The sequence below is a fragment of the Cyanistes caeruleus genome, chromosome 3 (assembly GCF_971803275.1).
Source record: "Cyanistes caeruleus chromosome 3, bCyaCae1.hap1.1, whole genome shotgun sequence".
In the NCBI taxonomy this organism is placed as follows: domain Eukaryota; kingdom Metazoa; phylum Chordata; class Aves; order Passeriformes; family Paridae; genus Cyanistes; species Cyanistes caeruleus.
Window position 1 is genome coordinate 93,107,206 of NC_141703.1, and position 8,104 is coordinate 93,115,309.

An 8,104-nucleotide genomic window follows, 5' to 3' on the forward strand; every position below is an offset into this window, starting at 1 on the left:
CCCAAATTCTTTCCCAGATCTTTCTGTGCCCAGCAGTGTCCTGATGCCATAGTGCCTGGTCATTTGAGAACAGCAGGGCAGAGACTTGTTGAGATGAATGCAAAAAGCATACATTTTAAAAGACAGATGATTTTCCTGTTATGCCAGCATCTTCGAATCCCCATATCAGCTGATGGGTTTCCCTAACCTGACGACTTTCAATCAGTTGTTGAAACTTTGGCTTTCTCTGTTTTGTTTTCTAAGGAGGGAATGTGGGGTGGGGAGAATAATGAGGTGTTGTTTGTAACTTCAGTCCTGATAGTTGGTTTTTATCTTCCATATTTTATGCAAAAACAGACATTATAAGTCAATAAATAATTGTGCCCTAGATTGAAAGTTAAGTGTTCAGGAAAGGAAAAACAATGGTTGGCATTTTTCTACATTTTTGTGAAGACTCTTTTGGAAAGGAAGGGTACATATTTTTGTTGTGTAGTATTTTCTATTTTTGAATGCATTTTCTTGGTACAAGACTGTTTTGTGGAATTTTTTTTTTCTTTTTGGTGAACACATTATTTAAAAAAAAAAAGAAAAGAAAGAAAAAACTAATTGAAAAGTTTGCCCTTAAGGATATGCTGCAGTTTTGAGGTTTAACATTAAAAAAAACATTCAAGGCGCGTGTTAAAAGTTGGGGAATTGTATTGTTGGGAGTTTTTTTGTAATTGTTACAAGAAGAAGTTTGTAGCCACTGCTGTTTATTTTGTTTCAGATGAGTAAGTAAAGGGATTGTTCTTGTGTTATTCTTTTTTTTAAAAAAAAAAAAGTTATTTATGAAATGTCACAAACACTGGACTGTGAGTTTGTAGGGAAGCATTTTACCACCCTGTGTCTTCATAGAGCTGTTGGTGATCCTACTTCTCATTACTCTGCCTTATGATCTCCTGAGCAAATTTGGAGGGGATGGCAGGAGAGGGAGAGAGAAACTGAATGCCTTTTTGACTCAGAGACTTGGGGGAAAATTAGGAAACAGTGTTTTGGAATTCTAAAGCTGGACCATCAGCTCTACTCCTTCTCCCATCTATCACAGGAATGAGAAAGGCTTGCAGTCACTGGAGGAGACAGAAAACTTATGGTACCTGGATGTGGCAGTGTGCAAGGAGAAAGTGACTGAGAGACATGATGCTCATAATGACCTCTGTAAATGACATCTGTTTCTCAGTCAACAACTCCCTTAGTTTAGTGCCCTCATCCTGCCAGAGGCTTTTGTGAAAAACTCACCAACCCCACTGAAACCATGAGGTTGGTTTGCATTTTCCATCACTGGTCAAACCTTCTTGGGCACCCCAGCAGTGGGAGTGACCAGTGGGGAGCACTACTCATTTTGATCACTGGTCTGGATTTGAGGAGGAGTAGAGGCTGAGGGTGACCAAAGAGGTATGCCATGTTCTCAGTGTTTGAAGAACAGGCTTAAAAAACTAAAGCAGTGCTCCAAGTATTCATGGGACTGGAGAAAAGAGAAAGAGGAAGACACCAACAGCCATAACAGAAACTGGAGATATGTAACTGGGCTACATTTGAGATCAACCAGACTCTTTTCCTTCCTGGACAATAATGCAGCCAAATCTTGAGACTGTCAAGCAGACAGAAAGCTGAATGTGGCCTTCATTTCTCCTGCCTTTCCTTTTTATTGTCCCGCTTCCTTTGCCCTGAGATTTCTTCTCAGTGAGCACCCGCTCCACTGAGCACTTTTTTGCCCTCCACCTAAACTGCCCTTGCTTTCAAAATGTGGGTTCAGTCAGGACTGAGTAAAATCATGTGCCTTCTTTTTCCCCTTTTGTAATTATACCAGCCTCCTCCCCTTCCCCAACTTACACATGTGAGAGACAACAGGAGGAGGAGGCTCTTTAGAAGTGCTACTTGTCTATAGGTATCCAGCAAAACAGTAAGGTGGTGGTGAGAGGAAGGGGAGCTGGGAGATACTATGAGCTCCTTTCCCTTTCCACACGTAGCAGGTCTTCCCAAGGAGACACCCTCCACCACCACCTCCTCAGACGCTCCTCTGTCCTACAGTGCAGCCGTAGTGAGCATGTGGTGGCTCTTCTCTCCCATTTCAATCCTAGCTTTGTGAAGCACTCACTCAATTTCAATTCATGCCGTTTTCAAGCAGTCACATTGACAAGACAAATGCAGTTTGTGGCCTTATCAAGATGACTTAAACCACTAAAAGAAAAAAAAGGCAACTCATTTCCCTCCCAAGGTTTGTGTCACTTACAAAAACCCGGTCCATAGCAGTTTAGACTCCTTTAATCTCAGTCCATTTTGATGATGGTGGCTAAAGTTACTAGCCTAGAACTTAAATGCTGGACTGTCTGGTCTCATGTTTTCTTTGCTATTACCCTTACTGTCTGCTTGCTTTTCTCATTTTCAACTATACTCTACTTAATGAGGCAGCCCTAGCCTTTGGTGAAAGGTGAGAAGAGCCAGTGGGATCCTGGCACAGGGAAGGTAGTTCATGGACATTTTAGCAACAGAAGGATATACTAGCTGCCAATGCACATTATGATGGGCTGACTGCAGCGTTGTTAGGGCAAATAAACCCCACCCAGTTACTGGAACATCGCTTGTTCCCACATCAGAACCATGGAGAGAAACAAACACGTTGGCACAATGGAAAAGCAGCTCGCAATCCACAGCTGCCCATGGGCAAAGACAGGGACCCAACTGCCACACAGCTTCTCTGCACACTTGCCCACTGCACAGTCAGTGTCCCTGAGGAGCCAAATTTGCTGGAGAAGCTTTTCTGATTGTAAGAATCAGTGCAAAGCAGCCCGAGCCATGTCTGTCTGTCCAGCAGGCAAAGCCAAGGGTGGGCACCCACCTGTGCTCTTTCCCTGCAGAGCAGGAAGCTCCATGCAGGCTTTCCTGGAGCTTGCCCTTCCAGAAATTCACCTGTAAAACCTGTAGCACCTGGGTGGTGGAATGAAAAACCCCTCAATTGCTTCCATAAATGATCCAGTAAATGTAAACATTGTGGATGGGGTATTTGAAGTTTATTTTTTCAGCTTGGCTCTAAAGCCAGAGAGGAGCAGCATGGGAATGGTGCCATTATTCCACCTCTCCCAGTTAACAAGTCTGCATGTGTGCACATGCATACAAGAGAAAGGGTGCATTCCTACCCATCTTTGGTGCTGATGGACTTAAAACATTTGTCCAAAGCCTACTTTTGACACATTTAGAGAACATAAGAATAGACATCACATGCAATATCTGCCCCCGGAAAAGGGAAGGAGGGGGAGGAGACCAGTGTGGGCAGTTGGGATTGTTAGGGTTGGATTATTTTGCATCTTTTGTAAAACTGTAATTTTAACAGTGCCTTATACCTAATTGATGCTGGCACTTGGGACACACACACACACGATAAAAGACAGAACTAGGGAGAGTCAGATGGGTACATCCATAAGACAGAGGTCATTAATCATCATAAAGAAAGCTGTATTGGGAATGAAACAGCTGTGTCAGAATTGGAAACAGTTCAAATATTCAACCTCTAAAGCAATTTCCCTTCCACCACCTCCTGCCTTCCCTCCTTGCCAATGGTGCTGCCCAAGAATAGCTGCCTACACCGAGGCCTGTCACTGCCCCATTTGCTTTTGGCATTGTCAAGTCCAAGGAGTTTAGCATGGTCATGCTTTCCACTGCAATCATGTTTTCCATGGGGTATGTGAATGCCAGTTATTTTGCTTTAAATGCACTTTAAAAAACAAGAAATCAAATCAAAGCTCCAGACTGTTTCAAATACATAGGGGAAGACAGTGCATATGTGTTTGAACCCAGTTGACTTTATCTCCAGTTCCAATGTACTCCATGCAGTGTGTATGTATAGAACAATGTGTATGCATACAAACACACATGTCAACCTTAAATATCAGCAGACTAACCTTTCTCCTTAAGCTCATGAAACCAGATGCTACACAAACACAGCAGCAGCAGAGGAATTACGGTTGGGCTCTTGAAACAGATCACAAAACATAAAAACAACTACTTGGTCCTTTCTGTACATTCAATAATTACAGAAGGAATTGGGTTGTAACCGGAATAAAAAGGAACGGTGCTAAATGAATGAATGGGCAAAAAAAAAGAAAGAAAAACAAAAACTCAGCCCAATAACACAGTTAGATTTTAAACCCTAATTTACATATTGGGTTGGTTTGTTACTTTTTTTGGTTTATACGAAAATAAAATTGCATCTAAACTAATTACCACAAAGATAACAAACAAAAAACAACAAAGCAAGCAAACAAAAATGCATCCTGCCCTGAGGAAGCGCTTATTTATGGAGGATGTCAGAAATCTCAAAACTCTCGGCCTTGCTCTCACGTACCACATACTCAATCAGTCCTTTTTTTAAAATGTCTGAAACTGAAAAAAAAAAAAAAAAAAAAGAAAGAAAAAAAAAAAAGAAAAAAATACTTTTTGAAGCACCTTATGTGGCTTCCCATTCCAGGAGTGGGAGCTGCCTTTTTTTCTTTGAGCACCTTACTGATGTGTTAATGCTATCTGCTGTCTTTTTGTTCCCCTTGGGCCGAGTGGCTGCTGTGAGCACGGGCAGGGCCATGCGGAGAACGCTGCACAGGCACATCCATCCACATTCCCATTCCTCGTGGTGCTGGCTGGGACCCAGATGGGGGTTCCCCAGTTGGTCTTTGCTCTGTGGCGTGGATGGGAGCTAAACGGTGGAGGGGAGAGCGCACGCTCTCGTGTGCGGATGTAAAAAGTAAAAATTGGACATTTTCTTCTTGGGGCCAAAGGAATTCCCAGCAGTCCATAGATGCCGAGTGAATGGGAAACCGCACCCAGGCCTAAATCCTAAAGTCTTTGTGCGGGCAGCCAGTGGCGATGACCACGGGCATTGTCCTGCCAAGGTGGAGGCTGGAGGATTTGGCCTCAGCTGGCAGAGGTCCCCGCGCAGGACATGGATCTCTGCCCGTGTGATGAGACAGCCGCCCACCCGCACAGCCCTGCACGCACCGCTGTGCGCACACACACACCCCACAGCTGTACAGGCATCTCTCCAGAAACACGGTTTGTGATGATGTGAAGAGCAGGTCGAAAGTTTTGAGGGGTTAAGTTCCTTTTTTTTCTCTCATTATACTCTGTAAATGGTATGTCAGTTATCAAAAACAAGCAAATAGAAAATTCTTAAAAAAAAAAAAAATACCTTGCATACGCCTTTTCTATCAAGTGCTTTAAAATATAGAATAAATACACACATCCTGCCAGTTTTTTCTTACAGTGAGAGTATCCTTACCTGCCATTTAATATTAGCCTCGTATTTTTCTCACGTATATTTACCTGTGACTTGTATTTGTTATTTAAAACAGGAAAAAAAAAAAATAAAAAAAGAAAATTAACTGTAGCGCTTCATTATACTATATTATTATTATTATTATTGTGACATTTTGGAATACTGTGAAGTTTTATCTCTTGCATATACTTTATACGGAAGTATTACGCCTTAAAAAAATACGGAAATAAATTTTACAAGGTTTCTGTTTTGTGTGGAAGAGTAATTGATGTTGCTAAGAATGATGTTTGTTTTTTTTTTTTGTTTTTTTTTTTAATGTTACCAGCACTTTTTTTGTAAGTTTCACTTTCTGAGGTATTGTACAAGTTCACACTGTTTGTGAAGTTTGAATATGAAGGAATAATTAAAAAAAAAAAAGACAAAAGAACGTGGCAGGTGTCTTTGTGTGTTTCTTTGTCTGTGGAGAACATGGAAGGTGGATGGCCAGTGTCCTGTGGACCTCTCTTAGCTCTGATGGGGCATGACAGGAGTCCTGCTGGCACCTGTCTGCAGTGTCAGCCACAAACACTGCTGTGTTGGGATCATTGTCAGGGCTGAACATCAGCAGGAGTTAATGTTGGGCCCACATACCTGACAGTCTGGGGTACTAGCATCCGAGATACTGCTCAGAGATAAAATTAGAGAATTCCCATTCTTCTGATTTTGAGCAACCCTGCATCAAGTCTGTTAAAGCAGGACATTGCACTTGCCAGCTCTTGCCAGCCCCCTCAATACCAGAAATGTATTCAGCTGGTCAGTTCAGGCCCTGAAAGTGCTAAGTGCTCCTTGGGGGCAGTGGGATCACTTTCAGGGGTCTCACATGTCCTGGATTTCCACTTCTCAACAATGACTAGTCCTCAGTCTTCCAGTTTCAATATTTTTCTTTCCTCTATCATTGCAACCTGTGAATTTAAAAAAAGTTACAGCAAAAGTGATGTGTGATGTGAAAACCAGGGCACAGACACTGCCAAGCTCGGGCTGCTGAGGCTGAGAATTAGTACTGTTGCACAAAGCAGAGCTGAAAATGCAGCTGAGCACCTGCTCACTTCCCAAACACTGCTCCCACTTAATCAAAACCATGGTGGGTCCAGAAAAGCCCCTAATTTTGTTTCCAGGTCATATACTACAAACAGTTAGGTTTACTTTAGGATAATCAGCTTTGTGCTTGGAGCAGAGTGGGACCCCTGAAAGGAGACCACAGTACCCTCTCTTAGCTCTTTCTCCCTGTGAAAATTAGGACCAAATTTGGCCTTTTGTTTCCTGTTGCATGCAGAGCATGCAAAACTATGATTCTCTTAATTTTCCATAATGGATGAAGGGCAGCTATCCCAGCAGCCCTCTGACCCAGGAGTGTTAGAAGGGAAAGGACCTTCCCTGATGGGAGAAGCCATGTTGGATAAACTGCTCCATGAACAGCTACAAGGGAAGTTTCAGCATGGAACTAAAATGCTGTTTGTCTCCCCTCTAGCAGAAATGCCAAGTTGTCACACGTCTAACGTCTCAGACCTCCCTCTGAGTCACGAGGACAAATGCGCAGAAGTCGGCTCTGGGTGCTGAGGTTTGCTGGGCCACAAGCCACGGCCTTCCCAGGCATGTCCCCTGTGTGTCCCTGGCAGTGGCCAGCCTGGGGGGGCTGAGACATCAAGAACCCGGGCTTGGTCCTACCTGAGCTCTTAGCTGAGAGACCTTGCTGTCACCTTCATTTGTGACAGACCTGGGAGGAGCCAGAGAGGTTCAGGTACAACTCTGCCAAGAACAACAGGGTTGATCTCACATTCACACACTGTCCTCTCTCAGCCTCACCTTCCACCCTTTTCACCAAACCAGTCCATTTTTGTTGCAGTGTTCCCACTACTGACCAGAGTTTCAGTGAGTTTGGGAGATGGGCTGGTATGACCACACCAAGGGTCTTGCTGTCTTAGGAGGAGGTTTGGGATGGGAACTCAGTGGAGGAGCAAGGAGGAAATGGAACAGAGGTGATGTGGGATGTGTCCCTATACCAACCCCATTGGCTGGAGTGCTCCTTAGTGGTGACACCACTATGTCATAGTGGATGAGGGAGAAGCTCCTACAGGAAACCTGTCACCACTCAAGGAAGAAATAAAATCTCCCAGACTGTACCCTCACATTTGGTCTGTGGGGGAGAGGTTTCTCCCCTGTGGCTTCTCTGTGGGACAGGGTCAATGCAGCTGTGTGGTATTCCAGCACACTTAGACACACAAGATAAGCCTAAAATGAGAATCTTGGCATGAGCTTCTCCTCAGAATCACACCTGTAGTAGCTGGGAGTGGGAAAACTGGGAAAATAGAGCCTAGAAATAGGCTTCTGGGGAGCCTGTGTCCTCAGTAAACACTTGGAAGGATGTAGGACATCTCACATGGACACTTTTGGGCGTGCACATGCAGACATACATTTCTACCATCACAGAGAGGTTTCCCCAGGGGATCCTGAGTCCTAGCCTCAGCTCAGCCCTCTTGGGGACTTGGACCTCAAGATTGTATCTGAAGATGCAGTTGAACACAGAAACAAAACAATAGGTTGGTTCAATACCCTTTTTCAGAGCTTCTAAGGTCAGAAACCTCTGTCCATGAGACATTTGTTTTAGTTTGAAATGCTCAACCAGGAGCCTGTTGGCAGGGCTATGCTTCAGCTGCTTGCCAAGAGCTGGGATGGCAAGGTGCCACCCCAGGGACAGCAGCCATGACCTGGGTGTGTTCAGCCAGGGTCTGGGCTGGTTCCCTGGCCCAGCTTGGGGTGCTGGGTGTGCACCAGTTTTCCCCCAGC

The 8,104-nt window shown here is 44.2% G+C and overlaps 1 long non-coding RNA gene across 1 annotated transcript; it reads right to left on the reverse strand.

Annotated features, from left to right (window-relative positions):
- Positions 1-3,795: 3,795 nt before the first annotated feature.
- LOC111939289 (uncharacterized) lies at positions 3,796-7,282 on the reverse strand. Its single transcript, XR_002869218.2, has 3 exons — positions 7,180-7,282; positions 6,986-7,066; positions 3,796-6,222 (listed from the first exon to the last, which is right to left on the reverse strand). It is a non-coding gene; the product is annotated as an uncharacterized LOC111939289 (long non-coding RNA).
- Positions 7,283-8,104: the final 822 nt, after the last annotated feature.